Source organism: Trichomycterus rosablanca, chromosome 5, assembly GCF_030014385.1.
Source record: "Trichomycterus rosablanca isolate fTriRos1 chromosome 5, fTriRos1.hap1, whole genome shotgun sequence".
Lineage (NCBI taxonomy): Eukaryota > Metazoa > Chordata > Actinopteri > Siluriformes > Trichomycteridae > Trichomycterus > Trichomycterus rosablanca.
This window is the reverse complement of record NC_085992.1, coordinates 6,233,809-6,251,467: the sequence shown is the minus strand read 5'-3', so window position 1 is coordinate 6,251,467 and position 17,659 is coordinate 6,233,809.

Sequence of the window (17,659 nt, the reverse complement as noted above, 5' to 3'; positions counted from 1 at the left end):
TTATCTTTGTACTCCTCACCTGATTGCCGCCACACATGCTTGAGACCATCTGAACCAAACAAATTAATCTTGGTCTCATCAGACCATAGGACATGGTTCCAGTAATCCATGTCCTTTGTTGACATGTCTTCAGCAAACTGTTTGCGGGCTTTCTTGTGTAGAGACTTCAGAAGAGGCTTCCTTCTGGGGTGACAGCCATGCAGACCAATTTGATGTAGTGTGCGGCGTATGGTCTGAGCACTGACAGGCTGACCCCCCACCTTTTCAATCTCTGCAGCAATGCTGACAGCACTCCTGCGCCTATCTTTCAAAGACAGCAGTTGGATGTGACGCTGAGCACGTGCACTCAGCTTCTTTGGACGACCAACGCGAGGTCTGTTCTGAGTGGACCCTGCTCTTTTAAAACGCTGGATGATCTTGGCCACTGTGCTGCAGCTCAGTTTCAGGGTGTTGGCAATCTTCTTGTAGCCTTGGCCATCTTCATGTAGCGCAACAATTCGTCTTTTAAGATCCTCAGAGAGTTCTTTGCCATGAGGTGCCATGTTGGAACTTTCAGTGACCAGTATGAGAGAGTGTGAGAGCTGTACTACTAAATTGAACACACCTGCTCCCTATGCACACCTGAGACCTAGTAACACTAACGAGTCACATGACATTTTGGAGGGAAAATGACAAGCAGTGCTCAATTTGGACATTTAGGGGTGTAGTCTCTTAGGGGTGTACTCACTTTTGTTGCCGGTGGTTTAGACATTAATGGCTGTATATTGAGTTATTTTGAGGGAAGAATAAATTTACACTGTTATATAAGCTGCACACAGACTACTTTTCATTGTGTCAAAGTGTCATTTTGTCAGTGTTGTCCCATGAAAAGATATACTTAAATATCTGCAGAAATGTGAGGGGTGTACTCACTTTTGTGATACACTGTATATATATATATATTTTTTTTTTTTTTTTTTTTTTTTTTTTTATGTAAATAGAAGACCAATAATTATTAGAAATACAAAAGTAATAATGAACAACAACTTTACAAAGCATTTGAATGTATGTTTTATGTATGTTTTTTTAAGCTAAATAGTATTTACTCTGTTATTTCATTTATTTATTTTATTTATTAATATTTTCTTTTTCAGCTAAATAGTATATTCACACTGTCTTTTTATTTATTCTTTTTTATTTTTTATTTTTTTTCAGCTAAATAGTATATTCACACTTTCTTTTTATTTATTCATTTTTATTTATTATTATTATTTTTTTCAATTAAATAGTATATTTACTCTGTATTTTTATTTATTTATTTTTTTTAGCTAAATAGTATATTTACTCTTTATTTTTATTTAATTTTTTTATTTTCTTTTTCAGCTAAATAGTATATTTACACTGTATTTTTTTTTTCTTTTTTTTTTTTTTCTTTTTCAACTAAATAGTATATTTACTCTGTATTTGTATTTATTTATTTTTTTTAGCTAAATAGTATATTTACTCTTTATTTTTATTTATTTTTTTCTTTTCTTTTTCAGCTAAATAGTATATTTACTCTGTCGTTTTATTTATTTATTTATTTCATTTTTTTATTTATTATTATTATTTTTTGTAGCAGAATTATGGCCATACGTAAAAGAGCTAAAAGTTTTTGTTTGAATCGCAAAGAGTCAACACAATAACAACACAAAAGCTCGAATATAAGCAGAATAGAAGAACAATCATAGCAGTCAATATGTGGTTTACATAAGAATAAAAACCACAGTGTCTAGGTGACACAACGGGATATTCCACTAGCACACCAGCACTGGGATTCTGAACTCTTTGAGCTCTGCTACCAGTCGGCTGGGCGCCCCTTCTGCACAATCGGCAGTGTCTACAGCAGACAAAACTGGCCACTAGTCTGCTTGTTGGGAAAAGACCGGTCTAAAAAAGGTGGATAAGATCTTTGATGCTGTGTAAGGACCCTGGTTAGTAGGCCAAGGTGCCTGTACAGAAGTGAAGGAATGTTGAGATCAGTGTGTGACTCTCCATGTGGAAGACTGGCCTCATGCATTAAGCCACTGAAGTACGAGAGGATGAGAAGGTTCAGGGTAAATTGGATGCAATCGTGGTCCCTACCAGCAAAAGACTAATTGACTACATTAAAATTGGGAGAAAAAGGTGTATTTTTAAAGTGTATTTTTATCTGTAGTAACATTGTAATAACGCTACACTGCTCTGTTATTACACGGTAATAAAAACACTGATCTCAGCAATTATTCCACTGCAGCCTGCACTACATCTGTTGACATTGTCCATTTAAACTAGCAGGCTAGAGAAATATGGCCTACTAATTGGTGAATCATGGCTCGTTCCAGTAGCTATGATTGCCACCAAAGTGAAAAACAGTGAGATTATTAGCCACCCCGCAATGAATTTTATGATGATGTACAGGGCTGTGTGTCTGGTGACACTATTCCACCTCAGCGGGGAAGCGGCAACACCGGACTTATTAGTCATACTTCACTAGCTGTCAACAGGCACAAAGCCCACTCGTGATTAAAAATGTGCGTCCCCGCACATCTTGGGCGTCCTGGCACGCTGCGTGTCAGAAATGAAATGTTGGGTTATTTGCGTGTTTTATTGATAGAGTTGTTTGGAGGTGAAGGAGATGCTTTTAGATTGTCTGTTAATTCTCAGAACACAAAAGAGGCAGCGAGGGGAGAGACGGCTAAAGGAAATAAATCAGTGAATCAGGAATTCACTCTTTCATAATTCTGCGGAAAATATGGGGAATGAAAATCCCATTACTGAGGAAATTGAAGCCCTTTGTTTTTAAGTATTTCACTTCTTCACATATTTGCCTGGATGGAGCCGGGGATTCAGTGGGCCAGAGTTACCCAGATGAGACAAACGAATTAAAATGCCACATGCTCTGAAACGTTAACTTGGCATGGCTTTTTTTCTGTACAGACACCTAGGTTTTATATGATATACACACCCACACATATAAAGTGAGAGCCAAAAGTATGTTGACGCATTTACTTATCAGGTTCAGAAATAGAATATATATGTATACACTGATCAGCCATAACATAAAAACCACCTCCTTGTTTTTACACTCACTGTCCATTTTATGCAGTTTGAGTTGGTCATCTTCTAGACCTTCATCAGTGGTAACAGGACGCTGCCCACAGGGCGCTGTTGGCTGGATATTTTTTGGTTGGTGGACTATTCTCAGTCCAGCAGTGCCAGTGAGGTGTTTAAACACTCCATCAGCATTTCTGTGTCTTATCCACTCATACCAGCACAACACACACTAACACACCACCACCATGTCAGTGTCACTGCAGTGCTGAGAATGAGCCACCACCCAAATAATACCTGCTCTGTGGGGTTCCTGGGAGAGTCCTGACCATCCTGCTTCTATATGGTAAGTGGAGCTGATAAAATGGACAGTGAGTGTAGAAACGAGGAGGTGGTTTTAATGTTATGGCTGATCAGTGTATATATATATATATATATATATATATATATATATATATATATATATATATATATCACCTTTAGTGATATAAAGTTGCTCTAGTGTCATAATCCTGACAGAATCCAGACATCAACCTTACTGAACACCTTTAGGATGAATTGGAATAGTTCAGTGTGTTTTCTGCCTTTTTCGACCAGTGAATCGTACCCACCATGACACAGAATAGGATAAAGCAGTAATAAAACAGACAATGAATAAAATAATAAATGAATATTATTTTACAGGAGATGCCTGGCTTGTTTTGTTAGACCACTGCGAGTAGTCAGTTCCCGGAGCTGAGCACAGTCTCAGTTTAGTAATACATAAGAGGTCCTGTTCCCCTACGCCCCACCTAACTCAGTTAATTGTGTGTTTTCAACCCGCTATCAGAGGCTAATTTAGCCATAGATTGAAATGAAACAGCCCTGGCCTCACATTTTCTGGCAATCAAGAGTCCAATTTGACTGTGTTTTCTCAGCAGACATTAATGATTCCAAAGCTAATATTCATTGTTTGAAGTGACATAGCAGCCCTGGCATTTACTTAACCTTTTGTCTTATGTACAAGTCTGAGTCAATGCAGAATTTACTCTTAATTAATATCTTTTCTTTCCCCCGCCGACGTTCACGTCTTGAATATTCAGGGACAGTCAAACTACACAAAGGCACATAGTTGAAGGATAAAGAAGATTTTATTCAATGAAAAGTCCTTTTCTTCTTGTCTTCTTTTGTTCTTAAAATTAATCCTGTCAGACATAATTAACATGTACAGATTTTTTTTTAGTTAATTTTATAACATTAATGCATAATTGAACAGGTCAGCGTGCTTCTCAAGGTGCTCGTATAATGCCTGTCAGCCATATGGAATATTTTTATGATTTGCTTAGCGCACCAGTCAAACCATTGAACCATTATACTGTGTAAACCCAGACAACTGTTTAATCTGTTTTACAGTCAAATGTTTTCCTATTGTACTGTGTATCGCTACTCTGTACTATATATAATAGCTTCCCCCTTTTTTTGGTGCTTGCACCACCCCCATGCTGGCCAAAGATAGTCACAGACTAGCCCTGGTCTATTTTAATATATATTTTTTTTAAACAGGGCGGCACGGTGGCTCGGTGGGTAGCACTGTCGCCTCACAGCAAGAAGGTCCTGGGTTTGATCCCCAGGCTGGGCGGTCCGGGTCCTTTCTGTCCGGAGTTTGCATGTTCTCCCCGTGTCTGCTACGTTTCCTCCAGGAGCTCCGGTTTTCTCCCACAGTCCAAAAAACATGCAGTCAGGTTAATTGGAGACACTGAATTGCTTTATAGGTGAATGTGTGTGTATGTGTGTCTGACCTGCGATGGACTGGCGCCTTGTCCAGGGTATTAATGTGTGCCTTGCACCCATTGAAAAGCTGGGATAGGCTCCAGCACCCCCCGTGACTCTGATTGGAAACCCAGGCAGGCACTGGTAGAACATTTAAAGTCGTCTGCACACAGAAAGTAGCCTGCCCGCTCTGCTAGGGATTCGAACCCAGGCTCTTCTTGCTGTGTTGTCTTGCATTGAATAAAATGTAAAGAACGTCAAGTGCAGAATTACACTAGATCTAAATGTGTGTGTGTCTTTACATTTCACATATACATACAGTATATGTATATTTACATTTTATATATTTTATATATTATACTGGTGTTTTTTTATTTATTTTGTAGAACAAATGTGGTTATGCCACAGTGACACAGGTGAAACACTGTGAGGCTACCTTACTTTACCTCTCTCTCTCTCTCTCTCTCTCTCTCTCTGTCTCTCTCTCTGTTTCTAAAGTCTCCCATCTGTATCGGACTGAGGTCAACATGTGGTCAAACAATAGCAGGCCTGTGTGGCAGTGGGAGAGAGGATAAAGTGGTCAGTAGTGTGACAAGTGGTGGGGGAGTCTGACAGCTCGTGCTCCAGCTACAGTAAGGATTAAAGCTTTAAAGGAAGCTGAGTGGCAACAGAGAGAGAGAGCGAGAAAGGAAGAGAGAGAGAAATAGAGGCCGGGCGGTCCATGCATCGCTGTGCCGTGGAGCATGGAAATAACAAAGCCACAGAGATAGCCGCGGTCCGCCGGCATAAATATGGTCATTTTCACTGGGCTCTCCACGCTCTCTAAGTTCCAGCATGTGTAATCCTACATAAGGCTGGTGGAGATTAAAACGGCAGCGTAATTACTGCGGTGTGCGAGATTCCTGTTGTGTTTGCATACGCGCATGGGATTTGTAAGCTGTGCATTAGCCGCACGGAGAGAGCCACCGCCGAGAATGTAATTTAAGGAGAAACTTCAGCTGGATTCTCTCAGCCTGATATCATTACAAAGCATACATCCACTATCACGCTCCCGCATAGCTAACCCCACACTATAGATCAACACCACCGCAATTAATTCTTCTGCTTTCATAGCTTGTTCGTTGACCAAAGCTTTAGGAAATGGTTTGTTCTAGCCACTGGTATCTAAATTAAATTGTTTTTATCTCCTGCTGGAAAAAAAGACAGAGGATAGAAAAAATTAATTTGTTAGATCAAAAAAATAATTTTTTTGCACATCAAACAAACTTTTATTCAGGATTTACCGAGACAGTCTTGCATTTTTTTTCTTTATTTAATTAGAAGACCATTCTATTATTAAACCAGATAAAATTAAACATCACTTATACAGTACAGTCATGTTCAGCTACTACTAATCTTTTGGTAATTATTTTTAATTAATTATTTTAAATAAATAAATAAATACTTTCCACATCACAATATATGCAAGATAATAATAATAATAATAATAATAATAATAATAATAATAATATTAATAATTACAAAACAACAATAACACCAATAATAATAATAATAATAATAATAATAATAATAATACTAATAATAATAATAATTACAAAACACCAATAACACCAATAATAATAATAATAATAATAATAATAATAATAATAATAAAATTCACTGGGCAATGAACATTGCACATTTAATTATTTATTTATTTTTCCTTCATTTCATTCCAAATATTCAATTAAAAATAATGACCAACAGATTAGTAGTAGCTGCACACGACTGTACTGTTCATTCATTTAGTGTCTGTCTTTGTACTGTAAGAGGAAACCAGAGCACCTGGAGGAAAGTCACTTTGACACTGGGAGAACATGCAAACTTTTAATAATAATAATTATTATTATTATTATTATTATTATGGGTAGCACTGTGGCCTCACAGCAAAAAATCCTGGGTTCGATTCCTAAGTGGAGCGGCCTCATTCCTTTCTGTGTGGAGTTCTCGCCACGTGAACACACGTTTCTTCCGCAAGCTCCGATTTCCTTCCACAGTCCAAAGGCAAGTAAGTTAGGTGAACTAGAGATACGTGTGTGTGTGTGTGTGTGTGCGTGTGTGTGTGTGTGTGTGTGTGTTTACCCTGTGATAGACTCTCCAGGGTGTTTCCTACCTTTCGCCCAGTGAATTGTACCCACCACGACCCTGGACAGGCTAAAGCAGTGGTAAAAGAGATAATGACTGAGTGAATGGATAATAATAATAATAATAATAATAATAATAATAATAATAATAATAATAATAATAATAATAATAATAATAATAATAATAATAATAATAATAATAATAATAATAATAATAATAATAATAATAATAATGAATGGATGAATGAATGAAAAGACTGAAGACGGAGCAGCTGAGAGACCCTGCAGTGCTCTGAGGAGACTTGAAACTTCTGCATAAATGAACAGCTCAGCAAAGAAACTTCTTTAGATAATAACACACACACACACACACACACGCACGCACGCACGCGCACACACACAGACATGTCCTATTGTGTGCTCACACAAAACTGTGTCAGGATTCTGCTGATGCGCACAATAAATGGAGAATTCAGGTGTTTTGAATTGAAACATAGTGTATATTTGCACTTTTTACCATGCTTTTTTTCATGGCTGACTTCTTTTAACACAGGAAACTGAAAATCGTCGCTGCAAAACTTTTAGAGAACCAGAGTGCTGATTTGTTAAAGTACCGTATGTACCGTATGACGATTCTTAAGAGGAACAAACTTTAAAGTGTATTAGCGCAAAGTTCGAAAGCTTTTTGGGAATATCGGAAAGGAAACTTGATTATTTTGGAATACTCTCTGAGTGGAAACTTGTCAAGTGCACTCTACGGTTCTTTAAAGTACTTAAGGCGATTGGTGGAAATGCAAAGAGGGGCTTACGAGACAGGGTAGCAAGAATGGTCAATAATAAAGAGACATCTTTAACTTTATGCAGCGGCACATCAGGCAGAGTCCAGCCCAGATAAACATGACCAAATCCCATTAATCACGCATTATGCAAGTGGTACAGGATTCCTCTTTACAAAGTGGCTCTTACACAGGCTCAGACGAAACCGGCATCTGAAGCTGTCAGCATGATTTGTTGTAAGCATGATTTAACATGTTACAATATATGTGTACACACACACACGCTAGCTTTTTTGCTTTTCTCCTTTGAATACCTCAACATTGAAGAAAGTTGATAGTACCTTCACAAAATATGTGGTAGAACTCTGGATAAAATTCATGCTATACTCTTCAGTATTTATTTATTTAACATTGTAATGGAAATACACTGTGGACATTTATTCATTAATTCATTCATTGTCTGTTTTACCACTACTTTACCCTATTCAGGGTCATGTTGGGTCAGATTCACTGGGTGAAAGGCAAGAAACACCCCAGACAGGTCACCAGTCCATCGTCCATCACAGAGCAAACACACACACAAACACACACACACACACACACAGACACCTAGTGGGTCTTTTTTGTATCTCCCATTAACCTCTACTCTACTACTATTAAACTATTATTATTATTATTATTTTACATACCTAGTATACCCATTCTTATGCTTATTATTATTATTATTATTATTATTATTATTATTATTATTATTATTACTATTACTATTGTTATTATTATTATTATTATTATTATTATCATTATTATTATTACTATTATTATTATTATTATTATTATTATTATTACTATTTTACATACCTAGTATACCAATTCCTTTGCTTATGCTTATTATTATTATTATTATTATTATTATTATTATTATTATTATTATTATTAATGTATAAATTACTATGTATATAGACCTAGTACCTTATATGTAAATAGTTATAGTTATAAGTATTATACTAACCATAGATATGTTTACTGATGTTCTAATCTAATCTAATCTAATCTAATCTAGTCTAATCTAGTCTAATCTAGTCTAATCTAGTCTAATCTAGTCTAATCTAACCTAATCTAATCTAATCTAGTCTAGTCTAGTCTAGTCTAGTCTAACATGTAAACTCCATACAGACAGGAATCAAACCCAGGCAACAGTGCTACCCATCGATTCACCGTGCCACCCACACTCAGGACAGGATACCACTATTTAGCAAAGCATTAAAAACTCATTCACACCTAGCAGATTTATTAAGGGTAGCCAGTCCTTCTAATGGTATGTTTTTGAGAGCTATAGAAAATAAAGGTATATGGGGAATCACTGTACAGCTCCACACAGACAGTAACTGAGGATCTGAGTCTTTAAACCTTAAACTCTGTACTGCTTTTAAAGTAATTATTTTCCTACCCATGTGGCATTTACATTATTAAGGCCAGGTATAGCCTTTTCAAATTTAATACATACTTATTTAAATTTATGCAACCTTAAATCTGACGTAAATTCTGTACTAAAACCTTTTCTATAAATTTGATGCTGTGTACTTGAAGAAAATGACAGTGTAACAGAAGAGAAAATCAATAAGGTAAGAGATGGCTGGAGGCTTACATATTATATTTTGCATAAAAGTCATATTTAATTTGGCTTTGATCATCATTCCAAAGATGAGTCACTGGAGCCGGTGTCATTAGTGAATCATAGAGAAAGCAGATTCTGACAGAGACCAATGGCTTTGAATTATTTTCTATTCCTTCACCTCGGTGATTCTGGCTACAGAGGTCTTCTTAATTCACCACAGAGAAGAAGAACACATACATACACCAATCAGGCATAACGTTATGACCATTTTCCTAATATTGTGTTGGTCCCCCTTTTGCAGCCCCATACTGTGATGCACTGTGTATTCTGACACCTTTCTATCAAAACCAGCATTAACTTCCTCAGCAGTTTGAGCTACAGTAGCTCGTCTGTTGGATCGGACCACACGGGCCAGCCTTCGCTCCCCACGTGCATCAATGAGCCTTGTCCGCCCATGACCCTGTCGCCGGTTTACCGCTGTTCCTTCCTTGGACCACTTTTGATAGATACTGATCACTGCAGACCGGAAACACCCCACAAGAGCTGCAGTTTTGGATATGCTCTGACCCAGTCGTCTAGCCATCACAATTTGGCCCTTGTTAATAGAGTGGACAGTGAGTCTACACGGTATTTAAAAACTCCAGCAGCGCTGCTGTGTCTAATCCACTCATACCAGCACAACACACACTAACATACCACCACCATGTCAGTGTCACTGCAGTGCTGAGAATGATCCACCACTTAAATAATACCTGCTCTGTAGTGGTCCTGACCAATAAATAACAGCGTGAAAGCAGTTTAAAAAAGTATGTAGAGTATGTACAGTGTATCACAAAAGTGAGTACACCCCTCACATTTCTGCAGATATTTAAGTATATCTTTTCATGGGACAACACTGACAAAATGACACTTTGACACAATGAAAAGTAGTCTGTGTGCAGCTTATATAACAGTGTAAATTTATTCTTCCCTCAAAATAACTCAATATACAGCCATTAATGTCTAAACCACCGGCAACAAAAGTGAGTACACCCCTTAGTGAAAGTTCCTGAAGTGTCAATATTTTGTGTGGCCACCATTATTTCCCAGAACTGCCTTAACTCTCCTGGGCATGGAGTTTACCAGAGCTTCACAGGTTGCCACTGGAATGCTTTTCCACTCCTCCATGACGACATCATGGAGCTGGCGGATATTCGAGACTTTGCACTCCTCCACCTTCCGCTTGAGGATGCCCCAAAGATGTTCTATTGGGTTTAGGTCTGGAGACATGCTTGGCCAGTTCATCACCTTTACCCTCAGCCTCTTCAATAAAGCAGTGGTCGTCTTAGAGGTGTGTTTGGGGTCATTATCATGCTGGAACACTGCCCTGCGACCCAGTTTCCGGAGGGAGGGGATCATGCTCTGCTTCAGTATTTCACAGTACATATTGGAGTTCATGTGTCCCTCAATGAAATGTAACTCCCCAACACCTGCTGCACTCATGCAGCCCCAGACCATGGCATTCCCACCACCATGCTTGACTGTAGGCATGACACACTTATCTTTGTACTCCTCACCTGATTGCCGCCACACATGCTTGAGACCATCTGAACCAAACAAATTAATCTTGGTCTCATCAGACCATAGGACATGGTTCCAGTAATCCATGTCCTTTGTTGACATGTCTTCAGCAAACTGTTTGGGGGCTTTCTTGTGTAGAGACTTCAGAAGAGGCTTCCTTCTGGGGTGACAGCCATGCAGACCGGAGTCTGATGTAGTGATGTAGTGTGCGGCGTATGGTCTGAGCACTGACAGGCTGACCCCCCACCTTTTCAATCTCTGCAGCAATGCTGACAGCACTCCTGCGCCTATCTTTCAAAGACAGCAGTTGGATATGACGCTGAACACGTGCACTCAGCTTCTTTGGACGACCAACGTGAGGTCTGTTCTGAGTGGACCCTGCTCTTTTAAAACGCTGGATGATCTTGGCCACTGTGCTGCAGCTCAGTTTCAGGGTGTTGGCAATCTTCTTGTAGCCTTGGCCATCTTCATGTAGCGCAACAATTCGTCTTTTAAGATCCTCAGAGAGTTCTTTGCCATGAGGTGCCATGTTGGAACTTTCAGTGACCAGTATGAGAGAGTGTGAGAGCTGTACTACTAAATTGAACACACCTGCTCCCTATGCACACCTGAGACCTAGTAACACTAACAAATCACATGACATTTTGGAGGGAAAATGACAAGCAGTGCTCAATTTGGACATTTAGGGGTGTAGTCTCTTAGGGGTGTACTCACTTTTGTTGCCGGTGGTTTAGACATTAATGGCTGTATATTGAGTTACTTTGAGGGAAGAATAAATTTACACTGTTATATAAGCTGCACACAGACTACTTTTCATTGTGTCAAAGTGTCATTTTGTCAGTGTTGTCCCATGAAAAGATATACTTAAATATCTGCAGAAATGTGAGGGGTGTACTCACTTTTGTGATACACTGTATGTAGAGAAACAGAACTACAAAGTGCTTCTATATGGTAAGTGGAGCTGATGAAATGGACAGTGAGTGTAGAAACAAGGAGGTGGTTTTAATGTTATGGCTGATCAGTATATACATATATAACAGGCCGTCATCAATCAGTTTCATAAATCAGATCAGGAGATTTTTGTTCACGATCATAAAAGATTGAATAATATTCAGGGTCTGCACTGTAAGCTTCATTTATGATTAAAATCACTTTGCCATGAAAAATGTGAAGAAACACAATAACATAATTAATGAATATAATTAATAGAGGAGAATGAATGAGGTAGAAATCTGTCTTCTCTTTCAAACACAATGCCATTGTTTCTGAGAGTCTCAGAACTCATTTCATTAATAATAAACCTTGATGTGGAATTATTTTAGTTCCAAAGTTTGGACATTTTATCACTTTATGTACTGCCAAAAGTTCTTGATATTCACACTTTTTAAAATAATGCGTTAAAGTGCCGACTGTATAACATGGCCTTCATAAGATGAACATAAGATCTGGGGACATGATGTTTCTGATATTGGCCCAAATTACTGGATCGGATATCGGAAGGAAAAAAACTTGTAATCTGATCCGATACTGTTGCTTAATGTAAATAACACTTAATGTAAATAAGGCTATTGTTTGTGTGTAAAGCAAATAACACACGAAGATACGTTTATTGCCGTTCACTGCCAGCTCACTTGGCAACTGCCGTAACAAGGTGCATCTTGATGACATTATTAACATGTGCCACTGATCTACAACTCACCCGCAACAGCCATTCAGAAATGAAAACACACTGATCTACAACTCATCTGCAACAGCCATTCAGAAATGAAAACACACTGATCTACAACTCATCTGCAGCAGCTATTCAGAAATTAAAACTGATCTACTTAAACAACTAATTGTTTATACTTAAAAACACTGTTTAAACACAATAAAATTTGCTTTATAAATGATAAATCACTCACCTGCAATAAAGAAAACTCCCGGCTTGGAAATCTCTCACATCCTCAATGATTAATCCATTAGTGTTATTAAATAAAACAAACTAAAAATAATCTAATAATCTAAAAACGTGACAGAACTTTAACAGAAAATCTCAACTCTGCGTCAATTCTAATTGGTCCATCACGTTTGACATGTTTGCTGTATCGGTATCTGTATCGGACATAAAAAAGTGGTATCGAGCCAGCCCTAGTTTATTCATATTATTCTGAGGCCTGTCCCATAGCACTGTATCATATTTTTCTTCAAATCAGCAACAGGAAATGTGTGCCACACGATCCATCATGTTCTCTTTACTCTTAATATAAAACTGGACATCAGCCACCCAAGTTAACATGGAATTCTGACTTTTCAATGTTATTATTATACAGTATTTTTTCTCCTCACTTGGACTTACAAAACTAGTCATCAGTGTCAAAAATGACCAGGCAAAGTTCAGGCTCTTATTTAAGGAGCTCGTTTTTGGTGTCTGTGAGAAAATTCCCTGTGATGGTGAGCTTAGTTTTAATAGCCCAGCCCGGGCCTTCATGCAGCCTGGTGTGGTGGCAAAGTGTAACATAATAGGAAAACATGTGAAGCTGGAGTCAGTTCTGTTGCTCAAGTGACCATTAAGATTAAAGCTCTATTACATGCCATCATGTTTGAGCACTAATTATTATCAGAAGCAGACGGCCACAGTGTTTTCACTGGCGCTTATAACATGTGGTCGTGATGACATGTGATCTTCAGTGAATCAGAGTTCAGAGAAATTTGATGGAAAGAGGAAAAATACAGACTTATATTTTACCATACGACACACACACACACACACACACTTTTGAACAATTTCTTCCACACCAAATTTATCAAACCAAGTGGACCTCACATTGTGTACAGGGACAGAGTCAGGTTAGGCCTTACCCAAATACTTACAAAGAGACAGTAAATATATATGCACACACACACACACACACACACACACACACAGAAGAGTGTAGACACTCTTCCTAATTATCGAGTTCAGCCACACAGTTGAATAAAAATATTGCTAGAAAATATATTGTATGCTTTAAACTTTGTGGCAAAAGTTTGCGGAAGGCCCCTTCCTGGATGGATGGATGGATGGATGGATGGATCCAAACTAGGAATTTGCACCACTGACTCCTATCCTGCCCCTCTGCTATAAAGCCTTGATTTATAAAGTGCTGTAGAGATGGCTGTTCAGGTTCTCAAATTTCTGCATCAGACTGTTAGAGTTCCTTTAAAGTTACTTTTAGCTTCTTTATTATCTTCTTGGCCAAGGCCATTCATGCCTGGATGCCTTCAAGGTTCTCCCAGGCTTTTTCATTCGAATATTATTCAGGCGGCATGGTGGCTCAGTGGGTAGCACTCCTCCGGTAGTTCTGTCGCTTCATAGCAAAAAAGGTCCTGGGTTCGATCTCAGTCCGGGTCCTTTCTGTGTGCATGTTCTCCCCGTGTATGCGTGGGTTTCCTTCGGGAGCTCCGGTTTCCTCCCACAGTACAAAGATGTGCAAGTGAGGTGAATTGGAGATACAAAATTGTACATAAAACTTGAACTGAGGAATGTTGTGTAACCTGTAACTACCATTTCTGTCATGGATGTAACCAAAGTGTAAAACATGACGGTAAAATCCTATTAAATAAATTATTATTTTTCAGGCCACCGTACTCCTGGGAACGCAGTTATAACATTTTATTATCGTGTTCTGATCTACGTCTTGTCACAATTTGTCTTGAGATTGAAGTGTAAATTGTGGACCATTGTAAACCAAGGTGAATGCATTTCCAAACCATGTCCAGTCAGTTTAAATTCCAACTGGTGGAATCCAAGTATAGTTAAAGCAAACAAGACAACTGGTCTAATAATAGGTTTTAATTTTTTATATTAAATTAATTTTCAAAAAACTCTAACAAACATGTTTTCACTTTGTCATCATTCATTGTAAATTGATGGATAAAAATCCATTCAAAATAAAATCCACAGTACAATAAAATTTCTATTCCTTTCTTGTATAAATCAAGTACATAATAACCTGAGCTCTCTGAATTAATACGTAGCTGTGCGAGTTCTCCTCTACCTAATGAAAAATGAATTACTCCATCTCTGTTGAAGTGTTTTAATCTTGTTAGAGTTAACCACAATCACCGACTACTCTTCACAGACAAGACAAATGGAAAGAATAACATTTGAACTACAATGGACTCTGGATCTCACTAAGAGAATCGCATTAATATCAAATAACATTATATCACGCCCTTTGTCAGACAAGACAGGAATAGGACATTTTCATTTCAGCTCTATCAATAGCTTCATCAAAATCTAATGTGAGGAAATGAATGCATTTCCCAAATTATTTATCACTCTTTTACAAGTCTGGGCCATCACAGGGAAAAATTTAATCTCATTTTTAATGTTTTTTAGACTTTTAGAAGGTTCTTCAGATAACGACTTTATTACAAGTTCAGGTACAGAGTGACACGCAGATAAACTGATGTATAGTTATGTGATCATGTACTGATAATAATAATAAAACAAACTGATATGTAGTACCTTGTAACTCAACATCCCCTAAACGCAAAATCTTTGAAACTCACAGCCTTTCGTCAAGAAATTTGCACTCTTAAACTCAACGTTTCCCTTAAACTCAATGTGTGTGCGACTGCTGCTTTGTTCAGTGCTCGACTTGAGCGGTGCGGTGAAACATCATTAAAGTGCGAATACGAGATGAATCTGCATTAGTGTGGAATAACCGTCAAATCCAGTGTTTAGCTGGATTTTCCTCACTGTTTCACTTTTAAACTTGTGTTACAGCTTGGGGTTCTGAGAAATTGTGAGAATCAGAATTAGAGTCTATAATACTTATTGTTAAAAAAAAAAAACTTAATGTGACATAATGTATTAAAAGAAAGACATAGAAACACTAAAACTCTCTTGATTATTATTGCTCATAAGTTCTCTCCACTAATTAAAAAGCATAAGGAAACAATAAAGAAGTAAAGGTAAAATGCAGGTTTTATTGTATTTTTATATTAATTGTATTTCAGTGTTTTTATATTATATTTGTGTTATTTTCACTGTATAAATGTAAAAAAAACCAACCCCATTATTTTACATAAGCCTAAAATACAGTATATGCAGTTCCATGGAACGCATTAACAGGTTTCCCAGACATCCTTATGGGAAAAATACCTTGAAACTCAACGCCGCTCCCAGAACCAATTGACGTTGAGTTTCAAGGTACCACTGTATTTAGTGTTTTATTTTTATTATTTGTAGGTTATTATTTATTTATTTATTTATTTATTTATTTATTTATTTATTTATTTATTTATTTATTTATTTATTTATTTATTTATTTATTTATTTATTTATTTTTATTTTATTAATTTTTTTTGTACATGAGCTATTTAAGATTTTGTTGTCTGATGGCACTGGACCCACCATGACCCTGATTAAGAGCCAGTTACTAAATATAAACAAATAATTGATGTCACTGGACAGACAGATAAACCTGAGCTCCTGCACACATTGTAATATCCAACTGGACAAGGCAATGTGGCTGGATTTTGTTGAATTTCATTCAAACTCAGTGAGACGTGAATGTTTGTGCTTTCTTACAAACCTGTAACAGACTGGTGACCTGTCCAGCACGGTTCCTGCATTTTATTATCAGGTAAAACAGATAATAAATGAATGAATGATTTCTTACAAATGTGATGTCATTAAACTGTGTTGGCCAGGATGTAATAACATTAAGCCAAAATTTACACCAATCAACCATAACATTAAAACCACCTCCTTGTTTCTACACTCACTGTCCATTTTATCAGCTCCACTTACCATATAGAAGCACTTTGTAGTTCTACAATTACTAACTGTAGTCCATCTGTTTCTCTACATACTTTGTTACCCCCTTCCATGCTGTTCGTTAATAGTCAGGACTCCCACAGGACCACTACAGACCACTACTTATTTGGGTGGTGGATGATTCTCAGCACTGCAGTGACACTGACATGGTGGTGGTGTGTTAGTGTGTGTTGTGCTGGTATGAGTGGATCAGACACAGCAGCGCTGATGGAGTTTTTAAACACCTCACTGTCCCTGCTGGACTGAGAATAGTCCACCAACCAAAAATATATCCAGCCAACAGTGCCCAGTGGGCAGCGTCCTGTGACCACTGATGAAGATCTCAAAGATGACCAACACAAACAGCAGCAATAGATGAGCGATCGTCTTTGACTTTACATCTACAAGGTGGACCAACTAGGTAGGAGTGTCTAATAGGGTGGACAGTGAGTGGACACGGTATTTAAAAACTCCAGCAGTGCTGCTGTGTCTGATCCACTCATACCAGCACAACACACACTAACACATCACCACCATGCCAGTGTCACTGCAGTGCTGAGAATCATCCACCACCTAAATAATACCTGCTCTGTGGGGGTCCTGACCATTAAAGAACAGAGTAAAAGCAGGTTAAAAGGTAGAACTACAAAGTGCTTCTATATGGTAAGTGGAGCTGATGAAATGGACAGTGAGTGTAGAAACAAGGAGGTGGTCATAATGTTATGACTGATCGGTGTATATTCCATTAATAAACTTCATATTAAATATTTTGCTGATATACCTAAATAGTAATTGTAAGTTATTCAGTAGAGTATCTGGTGCATCTCTGCTAATGTTCTGCCTTTAGGGAGGTGATTTTACTCTAACTCAGTGGACACTGGAGCATGGTGCTACTTTGTTTTACATGATTACTCCGAGTTCCTCAAGCACCGGCTTAAGAAAGAACCTTCTCACATCCTACAGCTCAGGGACTTGTTAAATGATTGGCCTACCACTT